At 38.3% G+C, this 27,035-nt stretch overlaps 1 protein-coding gene across 5 annotated transcripts in view; it reads right to left on the reverse strand.

Annotated features, from left to right (window-relative positions):
• SCAI (suppressor of cancer cell invasion) overlaps positions 1-27,035 on the reverse strand; it is a 144,924-nt gene that overhangs the window by 103,547 nt on the left and 14,342 nt on the right. The window contains exon 1 of one of the 5 annotated variants that reach the window (XM_079927848.1): positions 20,288-20,377. The exons of 3 other annotated variants lie outside the window; for them this stretch is intronic. The gene's annotated coding sequence lies outside the window, so the exon portion shown is untranslated. Of the gene's footprint in view, positions 1-20,287; positions 20,378-27,035 lie in introns of those variants that run through there. One more of the 5 variants, XM_079927846.1, reaches the window with a different exon arrangement.

Consider the following 27,035-nt stretch of genomic DNA (forward strand, 5'->3'; position numbering starts at 1 on the left):
GGATGGAACCCGGGCCCCCTGCACTGGGAGCGCAGAGTCTTAACCACTGGACCACCAGGGAAGTCCCTGTGTGTGTGTGTGTGTGTGTGAATTTAAGATACCAAAGATGACCAGAAGTAAAGAAAAGTGACTGTGGCAGGGACTTGAGAATCTGCAAACTCTGGAGATGTACATCACCTGAGCATGTAGGGATGCCAAATAACTGGCATCTAGAAAATGAAAAAAGGTAAATGTTCACCCTTCTGAGAAAGAAGTCTGTAATACATTGGCATAGTGGTGCATGAAGAGCCTATAAGTGTCTTGTGAAGACAAGGAAATCCCTCAAAATCCCAAAGCCTTCACCAGACTTCCGATCTAAAAATATGCAGATTGGGACTTGCTTGGTGGCGCAGTGGTTAAGAATCCGCCTGCCAATGCAGGGGACACGAGTTCAAGCCCTGGTCTGGGAAGATCCCACATGCCGCGAAGCAACTGAGCCTGTGCTCTACAACTACTTAGCCTGTGCTCTAGAGCCTGCGAGCCACAACTACTGAGCCCGTGTGCCACAACTACTGAAGCCCGTGCACCTAGAGCCCGTGCTGAGCAACAAAGAGAAGCCACTGCAATGAGAAGCCCGTGCACAGCAATGAAGAGTAGCCCCCACTCGCTGCATCTAGAGAAAGCCCGCGCGCAGCAACGAAGACCCAAAGCAGCCAAAAATAAATGAACAAAAAATGAATAAAAGGGCTCCCCTGGTGACACAGTGGTTGAGAGTCTGCCTGCTGATGCAGGGGACACGGGTTCGTGTCCCAGTCCAGGAAGATCCCACATGCCGCGGAGCGGCTGGGCCCATGAGCCATGGCCCGTGAGCCACGGCCGCTGAGCCTGCGAGTCCGGAGCCTGTGCTCCACAACGGGAGAGGCCACGGCAGTGCGAGGCCCGCGTACCGCACCGCCCCCCGCCAAAAAAAGAACAAAAATAAATAAAAATTAAAAATATTTAGATTAATTATCAGGAGACTGACTTCTGATATCAGCATGTGTTCTACAAAGATATATTTGGGACCGGCACAGAGGCGACGTAGCAGAGTGGTTAAGAACACTGGCGCCAAACTGCCTGCGCTCAAATCGTGGCTCTGCTACTAACTACTCAAATAGAGCTGTGTGATACTCGCCAAGTTATTTCACCTCTTCGTGCCCCAACTTCCCCATATGTAAAATGTGGATGAAATAGGATCTGCCTCTTCGGGATGTCATGAAGATTAAATGAGAATGTATGTAAAGTGTTCAGAAGAGAGCCAGGCACACATTAAATGTCATTGTCGCAGGATTACCATTTAATTTACCATCTAAACTGGGACAATTTGGTGAATAAAAAGAGACATTATTAATAATGACATCAAGACACTGCAAAAACCTAGACTGTATCAGGCAAACCAGACATATGGTCACGCTATGAGTCAGCGTTCAAAGAAACCTAGTGAGTGTGACCAGAGAATTCCCTGCTTCACCTCTTTACATGCAGGCCACCCACAGATGCAAATACCAAAGGTTAACAAGTGAATTATATTCATCTGCATGCACCTGTGTTGGCACTAAATGAGGATACTTAGTTTTTCCTGTAAATGGCTTCAATTGTACTATACCACTCAATATCAGCACAATCCCTCAAGATCAATGACAAGCATCCAACAAATACTGAGGACATGGTAACGGTAACAAGCAGAAAGGCCACCTGGCTTGTTAGGTAAGGTTAAGTTGTAAGGTAAGACTTGCTCCTAGCCCTCAAGAAGCTAACCACCAGTTAAATGATTCCTGCAGGTAGTTTCCTCCAATCATTCCCCAGAGGCCACCACTATAGCAAATACACCAAAGCAGGAAGGAATCTCAGAGAAATACTGAAAAAGATGAAAAGGCGACTTGAAAAATGAACACAGTAGAAAAGAGAAATAGAGTACTTCATTATTTTACATGGCACTGCCAAATAGTTTAAGACATTCTTCAAAGAAAAAACAAAATTTGCAAAAAGCATTTGTGACAGATAGCTTTTGTTTTGGCCTACGCAGCATCCACTCCCCTTTCTTTGCAGAATTAATGCTCTTCTGTTACATGCAATCTCATTAGAAACAAAAAATTCAACTTGGAAGAAAACATAATTCAAGAGAGGGAAAAAGAAGGAGAAGGAGAGAAAATGAATCAGGGAAATTGTGTGTGATAATGGCTCAAAAAGAGTTCTCATGTTTTAGAGACAGGTACTGAAACATTTACAGATGAAATGATGTGACGTCTGGAATCTGCTTCAGAATACTCAGGGTCAGGGGAGGGTGGTGGATTTGGATGAAATGAGACTGGCTATGAATTCATGATTGTTGAAGCTAAGTGGTAAGTACATTGGGGGATAATTATTCTACTTGATTTTCTCTAAGTTTAAAATTTTTCATAGGAAAAATATTTAGTTCATATACAGTATGGTCTTAACTTTATAAAAGCATTTCTCTATTCTTCTGTATATATGCATGGAAAGATATCGGGGATAATGTTCATCTAGTGTGAATGATTTCTGCGTGGTGAGATCTGGGATAACTTCATTACTTTCATCCTTGAATTTTCTACATTGTGTGAACCTCAAAACAGTAATTGTGCATTACGTCCCCAAACATAATCGAGTGATATGTCTTAAATCAAAAGCCTAAAATCAAATATGACAACAAATATGTTAACATTGGTTAAATTTGGTGTGAATATGAATAATTATTTTCTATTTGTATTTTCTGTATTATTATTATTTTTAAATATTTATTTATTTATTTTAACTGCTAGGGGTCTTAGTTGCAGTGTGCGGGATCTTTAGTTTTGGCATGCGGGATCTAGTTCCCTTAATAGGGATCAAACCCGGGCCCCCTGCATTGGGAGCATAGAGTCTTAACCACTGGTCCAGCAGGGAAGTCCCTTCTGTATTATTTTTAATTAAAACATTAATCAAGTACTTGTGAAGATTCTCTAACATAGGTTTCTCAACCTTGCCACTACTAACATTTGGGGCCAAATAATTCTTTGTTGTGTGTGGCTGTCTTGTGCACTATAGAGTGTTTAGCTGCATCCCTGGCCTCTACCCACTGGATACAAGTAGCGCCACTAGCACCCTACTTGTTGTGACAATGAAAAACACCTGCAGGGACTTCCCCGGTGGTCCAGTGGCTAAGGCTCCGTGCTCCCAATGCAGGGCGCCCAGGTTCGATTCCTGGTCAGGGAACTAGATCCCACATGCTGCAATTAAGAGTTTGTATGCCACACGAAGATTGAAGATCCCGTGTGCCACAACTAAGACCTGGGACAGCCAAATAATTAAATAAATAAATGTAAAAAATACAAAATAAAATAAAATAAAAATAAAAACACCTGCAGATATTACCAAATGTGCCCTGGGAGGTAAAATCACCCCTAGCTAAGAACCACTGCTCTAACATAACATATATCTTATCCAAAGCATTCTCAATTCTGCAAAACACAAATTCCCCAATCCTTAGGTATATCCTGCACACCTAAAAATAATTTTCAACATTATATCACTTTCTCTCTTATTCTTAATTCAGTTACAACTCTACTTGTAGTTCAGACTACCTCAAGTAGATAAACCAATTTTGCTGCTACATGTTTAATGATTCAATAAAAATTATACTATTTATGATACTTACTTAGTTCCAAAGCCTGAAACTAAAAACCTTAGGCTATATATAGTACTATAACCTTCAAAAATATGGGGAAAAAGCATTAAAAGGTTACATAATTCAATCTTCTTAAAATGTACCACTCAACCTTTGGTCAAACTAAACAGTCCCCAAACTAGTCCCAAAGCAGAGTAACTCACACAAAGATGAACGATCAAAGAATAACACAACTATCATCTAGCCTCTTACTACTCAAATGAGATCTGCAGACCAGAAACATCAGCATCACAGCAGAGCTCATCAGAAATGTAGAATCTCAGACTCCATCTCGGACCTACTCAATCAGAATCTGCATTTTAACAAGCTCTCCTGGTGATGTCCAGGCACATTCAGTTTGAGAAGCAATGATCTAGCTTTATACAAACTTGCTCGAAGCCGAAGTTTAGAGGGCTATATTCTTGTAATATAGAGAACAAGTTTCTTATACTTAAGGAGATGAAAGAAAAACTGTATAATTACAAAAAAGCCACAGGGTCAAAGAAAAATTAATGTAATCCACCTCTACCACCTCCCCCAAAAAAACTATCTCTAATCTTATGAAATCAATCTCAAGGGTGACACAAATGCCTTATTTTAAAATCAAGCTGAGAAATCCAAATAGTCATCTATAATGGATCCCTCCCATTAAGAAAGAAGAATTTAATTAACTCTCCCTGTAAAGAGTAAAATTAGTCTGAATAGCATAAAGCTATGTTTCCTAAACCTGGCTGATTATCCAGGAAATTTTTTTTAATATTTATTTATTTATTTATTTGGCTGCACTGGGTCTTAGTTGCGGCACGCGGGATCTTCATTGCCATGTGCGGGATCTTCATTGCGGCATGCATGATCTTTAGTTGTGGCATGCAGGCTCAAGTTCCCTGACCAGGGATCAAACCCAGGGCCCCTGCATTGGGAGCACGGAGTCTTAACCAGTGGACCACCAGGGAAGTCCCTGGTTTTTGTTTTTTTTTAATAAAGATTTCTGAGACCTACTTCCAGATATTATGATTCAAGAGTGCTGGGATTCTTTTTTTTTAACTATTTGAGTCATTTCTGATGATTAGTTCCATTCAAAAATCACTGTTTTAAGAGGATTAAAAAAAAAGATAGTGTTTTCTTTCTCATTACATTTTTTAATAATGGATATGCATTTGGCCTATTTCAAATAACCAGTATACAATAAAAGACTTAAAAAAAGGGACTAATGAGTCCTGGAGAAAAAAGTTTAGATGAAAGTGAGATTATGTGGTGTCAATTAACCTACACCTAGAAAAAGGCTGGTCAGTCTAGTTAGCAATCGTGTAGTGCCCTGGAAGAAAGGAATCATTTCTGAGTGTCTAGACTTGAACTCACTTCTAAAATGACTAAAACTTGCAACCCCCTTTAGTACCACCACACTGTACATAGAGAAGCTTAGAAAATTTTTCTTAATGAATTAAGGATGCTATGAAATATCTGCTAGATTAGTTACACTGCCCTGTGCAAGATAAGATTGCATCAAGGCCTCTAGATAGGTCTGGAGTCTGAGAAAGAAAAAGAAGGAAGAGAAATAGGAAAAGAGGAGGGAGAGGAAGAGAAAGATAAAAAGGAGAAAGAAGATGATGAAAAAGAATTTTTCCCCAAAAAAGAATTTCAGTAGCAACCTAGTGGGCTATTTCATGAATCTGTCCATTTCTTATCCGTTCTACTGTCACTATCCTAATCTAAGTCAACATCATTTATACTGGAGTCTCACAACTGGTTCTCCCCACTTCTACTACTAAACCCCTTACTTCATTCTTGATGTAGGAGCCAGAGTAATCTTTTTAAAGCTCCTTGAGATAGAGCCAGTGACTCAAGAAATGGTAAGTTCCGGGACTTCTCTGGTGGTCCAGTGGGTAACACTTCGTGCTCCCAGTGCAGGAGGGCGGGGTTAGATCCCTGGTCAGGGAACTAGAGCCCACGTGCCACAACTCAGACCTGGTGCAGCCAAAATAAATAAATAAATACATAATAAATAAATATATATATATATATTTTTAAGTTTGTTCCCTTTAAAAAAAAAGAAATGGTAAGTTCAGAAGTCATTCCTGCAATAGATGCAATAGCAGGGCTCAGAAGGGGCAACAACAGTGTCTGTCTTAGTGCATTTGGGCTGCTATTAAAAATGATCACAGACTGGATGGCTTATAAACAATAGAAATTTATTTCTCACAGCTCTGGAGGCTTGAAGTCTGAGACCAGGTCGCTAGCATGGGTGGGTGAGGACTCTCTTCCAGGGTGCACACTTCTCGTGATATCATCACACAGTGCAAAGAGGCTGAGGAATCTCTCTGTTGCCTCCTTTATAAGGCACTAACCCATGAGGTTCCACTCTCATGATTTAAGCACCTCCCAAAGGCCCCATCTACTCTGGGGGTTAGGATTTGAACGTACGTATTTTAGGGGAACACACTCATACCGTTAACAGTATCCTTAACCACACATCTCTAACCAAGGTCTTCAGGTGGTATGACTTTGGCAGTAATTCCAGGCCTTCTGATTCCCTTGTTCCTGCCTGTTTTTTGAACCAGATTCTCCAGTCTTTCCATCAGTGCTATGAGGTACTTGACAATCTTCCAATAAATTCCTTTGCTGTTTAAGTTGGCTGGAATTAGGACCTGTAATTCTCAACCAAGACCCTTTCCTGGAACAATGCCATGCCTTTTTCCTTTTTTTTTTAAATGACCTGTCACTAAGTTTAGCCTTCCAAAAATGGGTAGAATTAAAAATTTTATTTTCTTTATTCTAATAACTTTCAATACATCAATACTTAAATATGTAAATATATTTAGATACATATAAAATTCAAATTAAAAATCAGGATGTTCTTCCTTAGAGTCTTGTGATTTAAGGAGGCAGGAAGAAGAGAAAGAATTCTATGAACTGTATGTGTATTGTTAGTCTCTCTAACTCCTATGTGAAATTTGGTGCTTCCAAGGAATATCCTTTACTTATTGGTAAAAAATATGCTGGATATTTCAGAAGGATATGTGGCTTAAAATATATCTGCATTTCAAAGAAGAGATTACAGATGCTTCATGAACCTTCAAGAATTAATTAACAGTCAACAAGCAATAGAAATTTCAATATTTCAATACCAACATTTAAGAATATAAACATATTCAGAACATAACTGAAAATATAACAATAAAAATGATCTCTTACTGGATGTTAAACCTGGATTAAAAGAGACTTACTAAAGCAGCGTAACATTTATTTACTGCGAAATGATTATACTAGTGTACAAAATCAAACATAAGCCTTCAAGAGATAAACTCTTTTGAATGACAGGATTGTTTTAAACTCATCTGGCACTGTTCAATGTTATACACCAGAAAAAATTTGGCGGGCCAATAACCCATAACATTATAATTGACAAAGATGAGGCATGGCAGTGAGATACAGTCATACTGCTTGTAAATTAAGAAACGGAGGGGGCTTCCCTGGTGGCGCAGTGGTTGAGAGTCCACCTGCCGATGCAGGGGACGCAGGTTCGTGCCCCAGTCCGGGAGGATCCCTCATGCCGCGGAGCGGCTGGGCCCGTGAGCCATGGCTGCTGAGCCTGCACGTCCGGAGCCTGTGCTCCGCAACGGGAGAGGCCACAACAGTGAGAGGCCCGCGTACCGAAAAAAAAAAAAAAAAAAAAAAAGAAATGGAAAGGGTGGGGGGAGAAGTGGATTGGGAGTTTGGGATTAGCAGACGCAAACCATTATATATACGTATAACTGAATCAATCGTTGTACACCAGAAACTAACAAAACATTGTAAATCAACTTTACTTCAATTAAAAAAAATTTTTTTTAAAAAGAAATGGAGGAGGTAGATGTGGGAGAGAACTTCTTTGGTGGTGTTTTTCCTATTTGTTACTGCAAAGGAAACCTCCAATCTAGTTACAAACTTTCAGTCTGTCTGAGGTAATAGCTATTATGCCAAAAGCAATTACAGAGACTAGAAGTGGAGATCTGAGGTTTTGTTGTTGTTTTAGCTGAAGTAAGATAATTCCTGGGTTTGTGTGCATGTGTTCTTATCCCTTAATCAGTAAGTACATTTACAATTTCAAAACTCTCATTCCTTTTTGCCATTTCTTCTCTATTGGAAAATCATAGATTAAGAAAAACCATTACCCTAGATAAATGTCTCCAATATTACTTTTGATGCAAACATTTTTAGACAGTTTTAAAAAACAGATTGAGTAAATAATGAACATGGGAAAATTACATGCCTGTTACTAAGGGGTGTTAAACATATTAATCACTGGTACAACAAATGAATGTATGTTTTGTTTAGTGTAACTGTCTCATTGGAACAGTATCTGTAGTTTAAAACCAGTCTCTGCTGACCTTTTTAAAGCTCTATAAAAACCATCAGCAAAGCCCTTGACTGCTAAATATCCTGAGATTTGTTTTGTTTTGTTTTGTTTTACTGTGGCCATACATAACATAATATTTACCATTTTAACCATTTTTAAGTATACAATTCAGTGGCATGAAGTACATTCACACTGCTGTGCAACCATCACCACCATTCACGTTCAGAACTTTTCCATCTTCAGATCTGAAACTCTGTACCCACTGAACAACTCTCTATCCCTCCTCCCCCAACCCCTTGGCAACCACCATTCTACGTTCTGTCTCTATGAATCTGACTAATCTAAGTACCTCAGATAAGTGGAATCACACAATCTTTTTTTTCACTTAGCATAATGTCCTTTTGTGTCTGGCTTATTTCACTTAGCATAATGTCTTCAAGGTTCATCCATGTTGTAGCATGTGTCAGAATTTCACCCCTATGACAGTTGAATAATACTCCATTATATGTATATACCACATTTTGTTTATCCATTCATCCGTGGATGGACACTTGGGTTGTTACCACCTTTTGGCTATTGTGAATAATGTGGCTATGAACACCGGTGTACACGTATCTGTTCAAGTCCCTGCTTTCATCCTTTGGGTATATACACAGAAGTGGAATTATTAGATCGTGTAGTAATTCTATGTCTAAATCTTTGGGGAACCACCACACTCTAATGTAAGATGTTAAAAGCACAATTATCAGTGTATTCTACAGACCTATGAGAAGTAGCTCTTATTTTTGTGTTGACTGTTCACATTGCCTACATTTACCTTAAAATTGTAACTTGTAACACATTTGTCAGAAGTGGCCCAGGATTTCACATTTGAAAGTGGGGCAGGGGGGATAGTAATAATAGCAGCTATCATTTATTGATAGATTCTGAGCTAAGATGAATACACAGTACCAGCCAGCCAATAAATTAAAGTACAATCTTTTCCTAAACGTATTTCTCAGAAGGTTAACAGTTGTTATAATAGGGGTTTGGGGGAGTCAGTCAGTCAAACAGTTTAGATTTTCTCCTGAGGATTTTTCAGACTTTAATACGTCCTGTGACTTTCTAAGAGGTGATATATCAAGCTGTTATTCAAACTTTTTGCCTTTTGTTGAAGATCATATTGCAGAAATGTTGTGATCTAGGGCAAGGTTCTCAACTGCAGAACTCTTAGCATTTGGGCCCAGATCATTCTTTGATGGGGGAGGCTGCTCTGTACGCTGCAGCAGGCCAACAGCATGCCTCTCCTCTGTACACTAGATGCCAGTAGCACATTCCCCAACTTAGGACAATCAAAAATGTCACCAGACATGGCCAAATGTCCCCTGGGAGGCAAAATCATCCTCAGTTGAGGGCCACTGGTCTGTTATTATCTCAATAAGTTCACTGTCCATTTCCCCACTTAAATAGAGGCCCTCCTGCCTCAAACTTACATGTCATCCTCCTTTCCACCTTTTCTACTGAAGAACAGCTGCTCCTCTCAGCCTCCACCTGTGCACTGGATCCTGTTCCCACTTGTCTCACGCCACGACCTGCCTGGCAATTATTCTCTGGACAGTATGTTTAATTTCTCCCTCAGACTCCAAACATGCTCATTTTTTTCGTTCCTAAATAAAACAAACAAACCCAAACCCTTTTTCCTCCTCCTTAAGTTCTCTCTCTCCTTATCTGTACAACCAAATGTTCATAAGGATCCATCTTACACTCATGGCCTCCACTTCCACTTTTTTACTTTTACTACTTTTATACATTTACTTCTCTACCCAAGAAAATCTGGGTCTATGGACATTTTTCTATTCTCTCAAAGATCCTACCTGCCCAGTTCAGTGGTCTCCTCAGGGTCCTTCCATTACCTCACATCACAGGGTGTTTTAAAATATTTTTGAATGAACTTCTGAAGAAAATATTTGACCCGGTGAGCAACCTACCTCCTGAATTCCCTGACATTATTCTCTTTGTTCTCTTTTCACCTTATTGATGGCTTTCTCTATTTCTCTGTTTCTTCTGCATCCCCTAAATACAAGTACTCCTTTGGGGATGGTTTGTCAGTACTCTTCTCAGTGATTTCCATGACTCCAAATACCCCTAGGAACTCCCTGTTCATGTCTGCCCCCATATTAAATGCTGAGCTCTAAATTAAGACTTTTTTTTTTTAACATCAAGGTGACATAATTTTGAATAAAGGGAACCAAAAGTAATATTACCATAAGCAATAACTCCCACCAAGCAACGCCTTCTGCACGCAGGCACTGAAGAAAGTGTTTTGCAAAAATACATGTTAACTCACTTAATTTACTCCTCTGCAGCCCTATGAAGTCAGCTTCCTATCCCAACATTATAAATGAGGTTATAATCTCCAAGAGGTTAAGGAACTTTCTCACACAGCTAGTAAGTTGTAAATATAGGATTGGAACTACATTTTTACTTCAAAGCCAATTTTCTTAATCAAGTGCATTGTTTCATCTTATCTTCTAAAGTTCTCAAAATTCAGTTCTCTTAGCTCTTCTTGATTTCCACAGAATTACAGGATAATTTAAAGTCAACACTGGAAACTGTACACTCTTGGCCTCTGTATCAAAGAAAACATTATTTTTCTAAGAATCCTAGGGCTAAAAGAAAGTCTGCATTATATAATTCATCTCCAAGCCTGTAGGCAGAATTGTATCTAAATCATTCCAGACAGATGGGTATCTTCTATTTTTAATGACATCTACCAAAGGAGATTCTCGCCTACTAAATTTAGATTGTGAGCCAAAGGAAGGAAGTGTATCTAATTTTATGCTCCATATAGCTCACCTTCACATACAATTGGCAATATATATCCTAATAGGATTACTACCCCAAGTAAAAATGAACACAAAATCTACAATCAAATACTAAGGCCAGCCACTAGAAAGGGATTCAGCTAGTTTCTTCAAGTTGACAAGAGAACAAAATCATTCTAGTCCAAAGTATGAAAGAGCTGACATCATATTCTTCCTATTATATTAAAACCCACCTAGCAGAGTAACTGGAAAAATGACAAAGGAGTTTCTAGTATGAGGTATACCTGTTACATGGCTGTAACTAGTCATGAACAGTTAACTCCAAATCTTAATGGAGAAGAGTCATGAATGCATCTTAACTGAGTAACAATTTAAGATTTATAGTTCTACCCTTGCCAACACTTCCTCTAGGCATCAGGCTTGAGGATCCAAACACTTAACAATCGCCCCAAAGATTTCAGTCTAATTCTGCCTGTCAGGTCATCTTCTTTGCCAGCTCTCAACACATCAAAGGAAAAAAAAACAAAAATTTCATAAAAGCTGCAAAATGAAGCGATTTGTTGCAGTGTACTTTACTTAGTAATTCTTTGCAGGGAAAGCAAGGAAAAAAATTCTTTGCACTGTTTGTTTCAGCAGAAAGCTAAAATCACTTTAGGATAGTTATCTCAAAGAAGCTACTGGCTAGCCCAAAACAAAAGTTTAATTGGCCCTTAAGTCAAATACTTTCCCAAATTAACCATCTGGGCATGCTTCTTCACAAAGTTGGGAGGGCTTTAGCATTACTTAAAATAACATAACCCCATGGGTCAAATTGTACTGTAAAATTAAGTTCATCTTTTTTTTTAATGATTAAAGAAAACTTAAAGTGGATAATCACATGAGTATAAGTTTTGACTTCCATTATCATACTAAAATCTAGTACCGACTAGCAATAAATGAAAGATGATAAACCCAGGGAAATGTTTATATAAAATTACAACAGTAGTGTTGGTACAATTCCAAAAATCCAGGTTATAGCTAAACCATTTTTTAAAACAAACATTCAGGGACTTCCGTGGTGGCGCAGTGGTTAAGAATCCGCCTGCCAATGCAGGGGACACAGGTTCGAGCCCTGGTCCGGGAAGATCCCACACGCCACAGAGCAGCTAAGCCCATGCGCCACAATTACTGAGCCTGCACTCTAGAGCCCACGCACCACAACTACCGAGCCCGCGTGCCACAACTACTGAAGCCTGCACGCCTAGAGCCCGTGCTCCACAACAAGAGAAGCCACCACAATGAGAAGCCCAGGCACTGCAACAAAGAGTAGCCCCCACTCGCCGCAACTAGAGAAAGCCCGTGCACAGCAAGGCAGACCCAACGCAGCCAAAAATAAATTTTTTAAGAAAAGAGCAGGCTGCTCCATCTCCTATAAAAAAAAAAAATATTCATCAGAAATAGCAAATGTCAAAGATAAAAATACTGACCTGACCCAATCAGGCAAGTCACCAAATATCTTTCTGAAAGTAATTCAAGATGCTTCCCAGAAGACAGCATCTATTTCTATCTAAGTAATAATGAGGTAGTACATTTGCAGCCCAAACAATTCTTTCTCCCATTTATTTAGTGAATAATTTGACAACAAATTGGAATTCAGGTACAAGGTTTTATTTTGTCACATTCTAATTTTGTAATCACTGTTTTAACCCACCTAAGTAAAAACCTGTTACAAGCACAAAATATGTATTTCAAACTAAGAACTATCTTCAATTTAAATCAAAATGGCCTACTCCAAAAAAGTCTAAACAAAAATGCTACCTTACATTTGGCCGTGCAGCAGCAACTGTATAATGCCAAGTTTTATTTGGTGTCTGCTGGAGGCTCATGCAATTTTTTTCTCAGCTGCTTCTCAGTCACCACCTGATCTGGAAGTGGTTAATTGCTTTATGATTCCAATTCATTTTTTATCACAAACAATCTTTTATTAGTCATTAGAGTAAGTAATTTATAACACAGGGTATTTTTAATAACAGCTTACTTGAGATATAATCCACATGCCATAAAGCTCACCTCTTTAAACTATATAACTCATTGGTTTTTAGTAAATTCACAAAAATTCTATGTCGATCATCACTACCTAATTCCAGAACATTTTCATCACCTCCTAAAAGAAATCTCATACCCATTAGCCGTCACTCTTCATTTTCCTCTACCCCTAACCCTGGCAACCATGAATTTACTCTCTCCCTCTATGGATTTGCCTGTACAGGATGTTTTACATAAATGGAATCACACAATATGTGGACTTTAATGACTGGCTTCTTTCACTTAACATAATGTTTTGAAGATTCATCAATACTGTAGCATGTATCAATATTTCATTTCCTTTATGGCTGGATAATATTCCACTGTGTGGAAATACCATATCTAATTTAACTATTCATCTGCTGATGAACATTCGGGTTGTTTCTACTTTTTGGCTATTAAAAATATGCTGCCTTGAAAATCTGTGTACAAGTCTTCGTGTGAACATACGTTTTCATTTTTCTTGAGTATATACCTACAAGTGGAGTTGTTGGGTCACATGGTAACTCTGTTCTTAACTTTTTGAGGAACTGCCAAATTATGCAAAAGCGGCTACATCACTTTACAATCCCACCAGGTCTGTAGTGAGGGCACAATTTCTTCATCAACCTTGTAATTTTCTTTTTTATTATAGCCATACTAGTGGGTACAAAATGGTATCTCGTTGTTTTGATTCAAATTTCCCTAGTGATTAGTGATGTTGAGCATCTTTGCATGTGCTTGCCAGCCAAGTATGTATTTTCTTTGGAGAAATGACTACTAAAATCCTTTGCTCACTTTTAAATTGGATTATTTGTCTTTTTATTAGTTGTAAGAGTTTTTTAATATTCTGGATACATTCCTTATCAGATACATGATTTGCAAATCAATTCTCCCATTCTGTGGGTTGTCTTCTCAGTTTCTTGAGGGTGTCCTTTGAAGCAAAAAAAAGTTTTTAATTTTGATATAGTCCAATTTATCTATTTTTTCTTTTGCCACTTGCACTTTTGGTGTCATATCAAAGAAACCACTGCCTAATCCAAAGTCACAAAGATTTACTTCTATGTCTTCTTCTGAGTTTTAGTTTTAGCTCTTACATTTATATTTATGATCCACTTGGAGCTAATTTTCATACATGATGTGAGGTGAGGGGTCCAGCTTCATTCTTTTCCATGTGGATGTTCAGCTGTCCCAGCACTTTTGTTGAAAAGACTATTATTTCACCACTGACTTCTCTTGGCACCCCTACTGAAACTCAATTCATCAGAGATGTATAGGTTTCATTTCTGGACTTTCAATTCTATTCCACTGATCTATATGCCCGTCTTTATGCCAGGACCACAATGCCTTGATTACTGTAGCTTCGTAATAAGTTTTGAACACTTAGTTTTTGTTTTTGTGGTACGCAGGCCTCTCACTGTTGTGGCCTCTCCCGTTGCGGAGCACAGGCTCTGGACGCGCAGGCCCAACGGCCATGGCTCACAGGCCCAGCCGCTCCGCAGCATGTGGGATCCTCCCAGACTGGGGCACGAACCTGTGTCCCCTGCATCGGCAGGCAGATTCTCAACCACTGCACCACCAGGGAAACCCTAGAATCCTAGTTTTTAAGCTCTGTTTCAATACTGGCTCTGCTGTACAGGCTATAATACAGCTGCAATCTGAGCTCAAAATAAAACTTTTCTATAAAAAGAAATTTTTCTCAAATTAAGTGGCAATTTTTTTTGCTTCTTCAAAAATTTCTTTAATGATATTATGTTGAATGCATTTTTTAAATTGTTAGTATCAATGTTCTATGAACCAGAAGTGAACTTAAGTGAACTTAACTATGAACCAGACTGATTTTAAGTCTTGCCCTAGGTAAGATTTCAATGTACAACACAGTTACAAGGACTGCGTATAACTGAAGTTACGGACCATCTCTATTCCTTTTAATATTCTATAACATTAGTCTGAAACCTATCTGTGAACCTCAAGGGGCATGCATAATAAAAGACAGAAGAGTGTGTCACCAGTATAGAAACAGCCTAGAAAGCTTAAATTAAACAATTTCATAATAACCTTCTCTCAATTCTAAGAACCTAAAGCTATTCTTATTTAAAGTGTTAACACTGTTTTTGTTTCCTAAATGATAATGACCTTCAAAGGGGCTTGACAGTTTTTACTTTTGCTGGCAGTCACTAAAAGCGACATACCAACTTTGAGAAGCCATCTGGTGGTGAGAAAACCAAGCCATCACCATACATATCAAATTTCAAATAACTCACTAACACAACAGTAATTAAGGAAAAGTTCTATTTCCTCAAGTGCTAAAAATGTTCCCATTCCCTTCATGACACTAGGCAAATTACTTGTATCTCAAAGATACCTTCCTTGTTCCTCTTCCCCACAAAATAAACCAATCCCAGCAGACGTTCCTTCAAAGTCCTTTTAGGCTCAATGATTCTGTATAATATATCTGAATGCGTACAGTGGAAATGGGAAATGTTGTACTTTAGAAATAAAGAGAATCACAGATAAATACTCTGGTACAATTGCTTAATTATATTTTCTGTATTTCCATTTTTGGCACAGAAAAGGAAACTGCTTTAATTACTTACTCTATTTTATCCCCAAGAACTTAAAACCCCTCTCTTAATGCATTTCCAAACCTTAATCTCAGAGAATTAAATACTTTATAGGAAAAAGATATAAATAAGTTAATATTTATTCAATATGATCTTAGAAAATTTCTAAGAAAATTTTGGTTTAAATTTTTTAAACAGTTTAAATTACTTAAGTGTAAGTAACTGACTGTCTATTTAACATAAAAGCCCAATAGGAACTCCCCTGGTGGCGCAGTGGTTAAGAATCTGCCTGCCAATGCAGGGGACACGGGTTCGAGCTCTGGTCCAGGAAGATCCCACATGCCGCGAAGCAATTAAGCCCGTGCGCCACAACTACTGAGCCTGTGCTCTAGAGCCTGCAAACCACAACTACTGAAGCCCGCGTGCCACAACTATTGAAGCCCGTGCACCTGGAGCCCATGCTCCGCAACAAGAGAAGCCACTGCAGTGAGAAGCCCGCGCGCCGCAACTACAGAAAGCCTGCACACAGCAATGAAGACCCAACACAGCCACAAATAAATAAATACATAAATAATAAAATTAAATAACATTTTAAAAATCAAATAAAAGCCCAATAAAAAATACAAGCACTGGAAGATTCATTTCCAATGGCCTAGCCATCCAGTAAAATTTTTTTAGACTGGTAAGCTTTATTTCCTGCCTGACATCATCAGGGATCTAGTTTCACAGCTCTCCTGTACAATTTCTACTACAATACTTTTCTGGCCTCTCTTGGCACCTGTAAACTGCTGCTAGGTAATATTTCTGTTGTCAATGGACTACATCTTTTATAGAAAGAGACCTTCAACTGAACCCTCTCCACTTCAAACTCACATTCTTCCCTAACAGGTGAATCTTAAACTAAGTCTACTATAACAAGATGGAAACATTTTATGGTATTGAAATGTTACATAGTCACTAAATCTCCCTGATCACAGAATTCAATTCAAGTTACAATCTCTCTTGAATAGAAATAAAAAATGGTTTTGGTAAATCATATTCTGAACTAGAGTTATTTTTCTTTCAATTGCCCTAGAATTATAGACAGATATCTATTCTACTAAGTTTTAGGAAATAAAAAAATTGAGTGAAATATAGAAAAATAAATACAATAATATAAATGGTACTTCCAAAATTTAAGAACAATACTTTTGTTTTTTAATTTTTATTTATTTATTTATTTTTGGCTGCGTGGGTCTTAGTTGCTGCGCGCAGGCTTTCTCTAGTTGCAGCGAGTGGGGGCTACTCTTTGTTGCAGTGTGCGGGCTTCTCATTGTGGTGGCTTCTCTTGTTGTGAAGCACGGGCTCTAGTCGTGCAGGCTTCAGTAGTTGCAGCACGCGGGCTTAGTAGTTGTGGCACATGGGCTCTGGGGCGTGCAGGCTTCAGTAGTTGTGGCACATGGGCTCAGCAATTGTGGCTCACAGGCTCTAGAGCGCAGGCTCAGTGGTTGTGGTGCACAGCCTTAGTTGCTCCATGGCATGTGGGATCTTCCTGGACCAGGGATCGAACCCTGTCCCCTGCACTGGCAGGCGGATTCTTAACCACTGTGCCACCAGGGAAGTCCCAAGAACTATACTTTCAATTCATTATTCCTATCTTTTTATTCAATAAATAAACAACAATACCCACTGTCAAAGAGGTAAAATGTACATTGTAGAGACTGACGGAGCCCAAATGAAGTACTGAAACAACCACTTAAATCAAGGTGTCTCCATTTAAAATCTCAATACAAACCCAAGTATGCTTTAAGTTAATTCAAACATCTATTTGGCCCTAAGCTTCAGATGATACTAAGTTTTACCACAGATGGAACCTGCTTGCTAGTTTACAATCCACCAGAGAGGATAAAAAAGTATACAAATTTAAAAGTATATATTAAGATGGTATGACATAGTCTGAAGAAGATCAGGACTGGAAGTTTTATTCATTATTAGACGTATGACCTTGAAAGGATCATTTGTCTTCTTAGAAAAACAGCTGACCAAAACTGAAACAAAAATTAAACTATCTCAATAGTCCTAAATTTATTAAAGACATAGATCTGTAATTAAACAGTTTCCCAAATAAAATCATCACATGGCTTCACCAGAGAATTTGTCTAACCATTTATGGAAGAAAAAGCATCAATATTATGCAAACCTTTCTAGAGAAAAAGAAGGAATGTTTCCCAATCTATTTTATAAACCAGGATAACCCTGATGTCATAACCTAAGGAAGGGCAGCATATGAACATAAACATAGACGCAAAAATCCTAAAAAATATACTAGTAAATTGAATACAGTGAATATATTAAAAAGGATTATTTATCATGCACAAGTAGGGTTTATTCCCGAAATGTGAGGTTGATTTAACATTAGGGAAAAAAAAAAAAAATCAATGTAATTCAACACACATTAACAGGGGAAAAAAAAGAGAAAAAAATATCATACGATCATCTCAATAGATATAGAAAAAGGATCTGACAAAATTAAACACTCACTCAGGATTAAAAAAAAAAGGTTTCAAGGACTTCTACTTCTGGCCAACATGTAGTAACAGGGATCAGATTTACCCTCCTACATTAAACAACCAAAAGAAATCAGCAAAATAGATAAACAATGGTTTTTCAAGACACTGTACATCGAGAAACAACAACAAAAAACCCCCAGTGATCTCTGAGGACAAAAAAAGGTGAGTTCTATAATTGCCCCCAAGACACGGCCTTGAGAGCATTTCCTGGGTGTGGTGCAGGGAAAGGGAAACCAGGCAGAGCCCAAGGGATATCACAAGCTGAAAAGACAGAGCTGAGAGTCCAGGGAGACCAACGCAGCTAGAGTTCACAGGGCAGGATATAGTATAGGAGAGAAAATGCTGGAGATGTGCGGGGAGTTCCTCTCAAGTATTCCACTGAATACACATCAGCCCATGAATGGAAGCAAACCACCAAAGACAGAGGAAAGAATCATCAGAGAGGACTAGAGGGAACAACGCTGGGAGCTTATTGTTACAGGACCAACAACAGTGTCTGTTCCCACCAGCTAGACTTGGAAAACCTTGTAATTCCTTGGTATTCAGAAGGGTCTTGCCATAGTAGTAGAGAATGACAAGCCCTAGTAACAATAGCCCTAAATGCTGCCCTGGTCCACCCAACAAAGCTTAAAACCAAGACCCAGAAGCATCAAGATATTTCCAAATAATTTAACTGCATCTCAGGGAAAATCTCCAGAAATTTATAAGAAGAAAAACAAAACTCCAATCCCTCCACAATGTCTAGCATCCAGTCAAAGATTACCAGGCATCCAAAGAAGCAGGGGAAAAAAGAAGAAAAGAAAAGAAAAAAAAAAAAGGGGACTTCCCTGGCAGTCCAGTGATTAAGACTCCATGCTTCCAATGCAGGGGGCATGGGTTTGATCCCTGATCGGGGAACTAAGATCCCACATGCCGTGGGGCATGGCCCAAAATAATAATAATATAATAAAATTTTAAAAAAGCAAAGAAGCGGAAAAATACGACCACTGATGATGAGAAAAATCAACCAATCAAAACCAACCCATTATAATAGTTATCATAACTATTATAATAGTTATCATAACTATAGAGGTAAGAACTGACATTATAATAGTTATCATATATTATAATAGTTATCATAACTATAGAGGCAAGCAAACTTTTCCTATAAAGGGTCACATAGTAAATGTTTTAGGCTTTGTGAGTCACACACTCTGCTGCAACAACTCAACTCTGACAAAAGTCTTGAACAGGCTTGTTACATAACAAACAGGATATACAAATAACCAATAAACATATATACAAATAACCAATACCCCAGTACCAAATACCATTTTCCAATAAAATGAAACAGTGTTCCTTGGAGAAATGTCTGATTCTATGACTGAGGCAAGTAATATACAAGATGAGCCTGGAGCATCTTGTAGTGCTAGAAAGTAAGAAGTGTTCTAAAAAATTTTTTTTATTTTAAACCCACAATGACAGGAGTATGTCAAAGGGATACAGCAGCCAATTGAAGAACTCTCAATGGTCAAGCTGGAACAATTTCAGCAACAACAAAAAATAAAGCAGTAATGGATTATAACCCAAAGTATAAAAAAAAATCCTTGAGTTCAACTATATAAATGATTGAATACATAAACAGATAGACAATAAATTAAGTAAATAAATAAGTGGGAGAACAGACAAATCTCCAATGAAGAAGAATTTAAGATAATTTACGTATTTTGCCTTCAAGGAAGTGGTGCATAACACCCATTCTTTGAGTGTGGACTGCACATAGTGACTTCCTACCAAAGAATACAATATGAAAGTGGGGAATAAAGGAGTAACTTTACAGTCAAGAACTCTGATACTCAGCTAGGCATCAAGGTTAACATTAACAGTGGTAAGTCATGTGGACAGCATGGACCCTCGATATGATGTGATGAGAACGACATTTTACCCCATGGTCTTCCCCAGTTGAAAGACATCTGAAAAACTACTTGACAAATATGCTTTAAACTCTCAAGGTCGTCAAAAGTAGGAAAGATCTGAGACACTGTCACTGTCAAGAGGTCTCTGAGGAAATATGACTAATGTGGTATCCTATGTAGAACAGAAAAAGGACATTAGGTAAACACTAAGAAAAAAGTAAAATAAAGTATGGACTTTACAAACAGGACACATATATAATATTTTCTCTGATGCCTCTTAAGCATTATATGCTCATTATAAAAGAAATATAGAAAATCCAGAAAGTATAAAAAAATAAGTAAAAATCCTACTTCCTAAAGATAACCATGATTAATATTCCAAGGCCATGGTTCCTAAAATGTGTGTCCACGCACCTCGGGGAACCACAGCAAACTCACAAGGGTGCTGCGGTTATTTTAAACTTTCAAGGGAAACACAGTGACATCTGTCGGATACTCCACAAACTACAAGCTCAGTGTTCAGCAGTTCAGTGTTAACATTAGATCACTTTACATTCCTTGCCATAATGCCATATCTTTGCCATATCTTTGTGAAGCTGGTTTTTCCAGTGGTTGCTGCAACAAAAAAACAAATACCATGTGAAAATCATGTGGCACAGGAAAGGAGGTGATGACATCCAATATGACCCCAAGGTTTGAGAAGCTGTGAAGTGCCCAAGCATCTGTTGTTAAGAATGAAATAAAAAATGTTTTCTTAAAACACACACACACACACACACACACACACACACACACACACACACACACACAGAGTAATATTATTATACACCTACCACAGTGGTTACAATTTTTAAATATCAAGCGCTGGCAAGGAAGTAGAGAAACTGGAACTCTCATGGAAGTGGATGATAGGAGTATAAATTGGTACAACCACTTTGGAAAATGATTGTCATTATTGAGTTGACAAAACCAAATGACCCAGAAAGTCTTTAGATACTTACCCTAAAGAAACTCTTGCGCATGTACATCAGGAGGTATTTTTTTAAATGTCTGTGGTTGCATAGTTTGTAACTTAGAAACAATTCAGTTACTCACAGATCGGATAATGGGTAATTGTGGCACAGTCACGTAGTTGAGTTCTATATAACACTGAAGATGAAGGTTAAACATCTACATGTATTAACATGAAAGAATCTCAAACTCCTAATGCTGAATGAATAAAGCAAACTGAAAAGGAATACAAGCAGTATGATTTCATATATATATAAAGTTTAACAAATCTAAAACTAAACAATATATTTACAATTACATCCATATGTCAAAAACAATGAAGAAAATACAAGGGAATAAAAACCACTTCAGGGACTTCCCTGGCGGTGCAGTGGTTAAGAATCCGCCTGCCAGTGCAGGGGACACGGGTTCGATCCCTGGTCTGGGAAGATCCCACATGCCGCGGAACAACTAAGCCCGTGCACCACAACTACTGAGCCTGCGCTCTAGAGCCCGTGAGCCACAACTACTGAAGCCCGTGCACCTAGAGCCCGTGCTCCGCAACAAGAGAAGCCACCACAAGCAGAAGCCCACGCACCGCAACGAAGACAAAATAAATAAATTTATAAGAAAAAAAAAAAAAACACTTCAAAGTAGTGCTTTCCTGATTGGGAAAGGAAGGGAGGCATATGAGGAACTTTCAAGAATATTGATAATGCACTTTTTTTTTTTTTTTTGGCTGTTTTGGGTCTTCGTTTCTGTGCGAGGGCTTTCTCCAGATATGGATAATGCACCATTTTTAAAGTTGGCCAGTGAGACAAAGATGTTTATTTTTCTTTTTTAAAGTACCCATATGTCCTATATGCTTTTTTGTACATATATTAGATTTCATTTTTAAATGATTAATTAAACTAAACGCTATTTATTCAACAAAATATTTCTTGAACACCTACTATGTTCTGGATATTATGAGTGCTTTATGAACAAAGAAACGTCCCTGCCCTCACAGAGCTTATATTCTCTTATAGCTGAGGAAGAAGACAGAAAGCAAAATGCAGCAACACACACATACTCTTTTTTTTTAATTGTAAGAGCAGAGAAAGCGTTATCAGGAGTAGGGCAAATTGTAGTATGAAACACTCACTGGATTACTCTTGAGATGTTAAAAAAGAAAAACCCTTACTTTCTTCCCATGTAGGGAAAAACCCAGTTCTTCCCTACTATTTTTCTCCTGTGAATCTCCATTACTACTCACACAGAACACTTCACTCTGGTCACCAAATGTGTGGCGGTTTCCCCCGGCACCACCAAGCAATTCCCTGACACCGGCAGGAATTCAGCTCAATTCTGACACTGTCTACCTGGAGCAAGCATCAGATTCCACAGGTTAAGGGCTCAGTCCCACGAGACTGATACTTCCCCAAATTCAGGTATCAGTCACAAGCCCAGGTTACCCCCCGTGCTTCTGACTGACCAGCTACAGACTGGGGGTTCCAATGACCCCCTCCTTAGGTTTGCTTAATTTGCTAGAGTGGCTCACGCAACTCAGAGAAACATTTACTTACTAGATCAAGTTTACTGTAAAAGGATATAACTCAGGAACAGTCAGATGGAAGAGAAGCATAGGACAAGGTATGTGGAAAGGGGTGTGGAGCTCCCATGCCTTGTCCAGTGGCTTCCATGCCACTCTCCCAGCACCTCCCCGTGATCGCCAACCTGGAAGCTCTCTGAACCCCGTACTTTGGGGATTTTATGGAGGCTTCATCATGTAGGCATGATCGATCATTAACTCCATTTTCAGCCCTTCTCCCTTCTCAAGAGAATGGGTGGCAGGGCTGACCAAGCTTCTAACCATGGCTTGGTCTTTCCGGTGACCAGCCCTCACCCAGGAGCCCACTCAGTCACCTCATCAGAACAAAGACATTCATCACCCAGGAAATTATAAACATTTCAGGGGCTCCGTGTCAGGAACTGAGGGCAAAGACCAATATATATTTTCTATTATCTCACAGTAAAAACTCTTAGGTTTGTACCAGTTTATAAGAAACTAGGGGGGAAAAATCTAAGAGATGAAACCATCAACAATATGTTAAAAGAAAACCATTCTCTGTTTCCAGTATTCTTGAGAATGTCAAGTAGGCTATCTAGCCATTAAAAGTTCTCAGAATTTAAAAAAAACCACTTAGCACATCTAGATGCTTTTAGAATATCTGTTGAACAAATGATTGTTTACACATGAAATCTGTCTTAACCATCTCATTTTCTGTGCTAGTATTTTTCATAAAATGAACAAATTTTAAAAAAGAATTTATGAAAATGGCTGAACTCTCAGTTACCCTTTCACCTATTATATGTATTTCTTTATCTGATGTCAATTTTCAAACAGAACAACAAAAAAATAGAACATGCTGCAGAGAATAAAGAAATCTAAACTATGAGAGAAGAAAGAAAAACCTGAGCTGTTCAGGAACTCTATGCTGACTGAATCAGAGACTACATTCCTGCACCTGAAGATGCTCTTCACCCAGTAACGTGGCAAATTACTTGTCCATCATCCAGTCTCAAGCATGAGGCTTTGGCTGTTATCCAGTAAAATGAATGTCACTTAAACATTTCTGCTTTTAAATCTTGTATCTAAGAGTCCTGTAATAGCACGAACTGTCTAGAAACTGAATTCTTTTCATTCTTAATGGTCTATACTTTCTTTGATACTTAAAAGTAAAAATGCACTAGGTTACCCACAACAATTACTTTTATCTAAGTACCTGAACCACTGGAGAGGAATACCTGCTAAAACTATACTATATCAATTATAGAAATTGGTAAAACAGAAAATAATGGTTTTGGAAGCTTTAAGGGAGTTTGAAGCATTCGAAACCAGAAGACACCACATCAAGAACTGTTTTCATTTTACTTATGGGACTTTAATAAACCCTCATAGGAAATTATCTCCAGCAGAGTTAAAAAAATATATTCCAATGTCACTATTTCAGTCTGTAATAGCAAAAAATTTATAGAGCCAGACAAAAACTGTTTTGTCTTGACTGTGCCACTTTCTAGCTATGTTACTTTGGGTAAATCACTTTATTTTTATGAGCCTCAGTTTCTCTATTTGAAAATGGGAATAATACCGTCTGTCTTCTAATGAAGTAACAAATACAACCTTGATCTGCTAATAAGCACCAGCACCCTAGGGATTAAGTTATTCTCCCTGGGTCCCCTCCTCCCATTTAGTTCATTTACTCTACTCTGTAATCAACCAAAACACTAAAGAACTAAGAACTGATAAAAACACATAGTGAACTAAACACGTCAGATCTATACATTTTATTGCATGCAAAGTATTCATCAATAAATTCAAAGGGCTTGCAAAAAAATAAACTAGTGACAACAGGTAATATATCTGAGACACCATTGCATAATCAGTAAATGCCAGTCATTATTAAGAAGTCTGAAAACCCTGTTTTCAAAATTTCTCGAACAATCTAAAACATGCTTACTAATTCCTTAGTCCCTTCAGACTTCCTAACATCCTTCTGTCCCTAACTTCTTGGGAGTATTTACTCCATCATTTCAGATTTCTGCTGGTTATCCTTCCCCTCCCTAGTCTAAAAATAATAAGGCCAATAACAGTAATCGTGATTAGCAGTAGTAATGAACAGCCAATATTTTGTGACAGGCACTATCACTTGACATGTATATATCACCGAAGTCTCTCAACGACCATATGAAGTAGATACCATTTTTTTAACTTATTTTATTTAAAGTATAGGTGATTAACAATGTTGTGTTAGTTTTAGGTGTACAGCAAAGTGATTCAGTTATACGTATAATGTATCTATTCTTTTTCAAATTCTTTTCCCATTTAGGTTGTTACCATTTTATAGATAAAGAAACTGACTTACAAAGAGGATGCTGCTTTCCAAGGTCACACATCTGGCCTGAGTCATTCAAAAGTCACTGTTCATTATTAACATGCACACAAACTTCTAAGTTACAAGGACATGAGAATGGAGTTATCTGGGCAGGGGTATTATTGTCCAGTTTTTGCTGTTTTGTACTATTCATTAATTTAAAAAAACAAAATTTAATAAACATGTAAAATGAAAGTCAATGAGATAAAAATCTATTAAGGAAGAAGACACAGGATCTGTTTTTCTTCTCTTGACAAGGCTCCTGAAGGTAGAAATACATCTAGTTCTTAAAGCTGAGGCAGTTTAATACATAGTATGGTCTCTAACTGGCAAAATGGAATGCCAATTCAGTTATTTTCTGTCGTACAACTCAGTGGCTTAAAACAACCTTTCACTGTGATTGTGAGTCTGCAATTTAGGCAGGGCTTGGCAGAGATAGCTCTTCTCTGCTCTGCGTGGGCACCCACTGGGGCAGCCTGCTGGGGATCTAGAGGATTATGACCTGCTTTTAGGATGGCTCACTCGCACAGCTGGCAAGCTGATGCTGGATAGCAGTTGGGTGCTCAGCTGGGGCTGAGGGCCAGGAGCTTCAGTTTCTCTCTTACACGGGCCTCTCACTTGGGCTGGCAGCTAGGTTCTAAGCATCTATCCCAAGACAGGAAGGTGGAATTACATGGCATTTCAATGACCTAGCCCCAGAAGTCATATGGTTTTGCTGGAGCCATGCTCTACTGGTGGAGACAGTTATAAAGGCCTGCCCTGGTTAGGAGATGGGGACACAGACCTCACCACTAGGTGGAAGGAATGTCAAGGTCACATTGTAAGAACATATGGGATGAAAGATACGATTGAAGACATATTTGGGAAACACAATCTACCACACCAATGGAATAGTTATGTTCAGAATATATTGAAATTGACTTTTTGCTGGTGTTTATTGGTCTTTATTATGTAGACTTTTCCTGCAAAAAGCAATGGGTAAAGAGATTGAAAATAACCTTGAGAACTACCTGGCGGTCTAGTGGTTAGGACTCTGTGCTCTCACTGCTGAGGGCATGGGTTCAACCCCTGGTCGGGGAACTAAAATCCCACAAGCTCTGCGGTGGCGTGGCAAAAAATAATAATAATAACCTCCTCTGTGATGAAATGAATTCAGTGGCCTACGAGTAATTACCTTCAGGGCCAAATGATAGAGAAAAAGAGAAAAAAGGATGGGTAGGTACTTCCCAGAATAAAAAAGATGATAAAATAAGGAAACTGAGCAATCTCTCAATAAAAATTAAACATATTTGAGCTGGAAGAAACTTTGACATCACTTAGTCCACTGCTTTAATTCTAGCAACTACCAGAAAATTGAGCTTTTCTCATGTACCTTACAGTGAAGATTAGGGAAACCTCTTAATTTTAGTAAAACTCTAAAATGCACAAATTTTTATTCATTCGTTTCATTTCCTATTGTCACTGGCAATGAAAATGCTTAAAAATGAAAATGCATCAAATACGTTCAGAGTTAACAGGGTAAGGGAAAAGCTGAGGCACCTGCATCCTGTTTCAAACCCTTTTAAGAAGGGTTTATGAGCAGAGAGAACAACAGATTACATAATAGATGTGGTGAAAAAAAAAAGATGAATCAAACCCCTGAGGCGCACAGGAAAAAAAGAAATGGGGTAGCTAGAAACCAGCCAAAGCTCTAGGGATTTCACCAGCATGCTGTACTGTATGCTCTTTAAAAACATTCTTATATAAAGAATCCATCCTTAAACCACAGTCCTATCTCCACATACTAGAGCTAGAAATAGCTCCAGAGATATCTAATTCAGTGCTTTCCAACATTTTCAAGTATAAGAACCTTTTTTTAAGAGTAAAACTTCTGTGGCCATCCATATGAAAATTGTTGTGATTTTATTATCTGGTTATGAGAAAAATCAATAATGACAGAAATACCACAAACTCACTAACACCTCTACTAAATGCTACTGGTCTTTCTGTTACAAGTGCAATAGCATGTACATGAGATATTCGATTTAGGTGAAGTTCTTAGGAAACACTGAATACAATGTCAGGTATTGGTAAACACGAAGTAAACCATATTTGAAAAGACTGAGACCAGTAATTTTTAAGAACTTCCTCTTTTAGGTATGTTACAGTAGGATTTCCCCTGCTGTGCTTATGGTTGGACTCAACAACTAATCTCTTCCCACACAAATTCTATAATTCTCTTATAAATTATTAAGGGTATTCCCCTTCCTTTTAACTTA

This window comes from Stenella coeruleoalba (genome assembly GCF_951394435.1).
Source record: "Stenella coeruleoalba genome assembly, chromosome: 7".
NCBI lineage: Eukaryota > Metazoa > Chordata > Mammalia > Artiodactyla > Delphinidae > Stenella > Stenella coeruleoalba.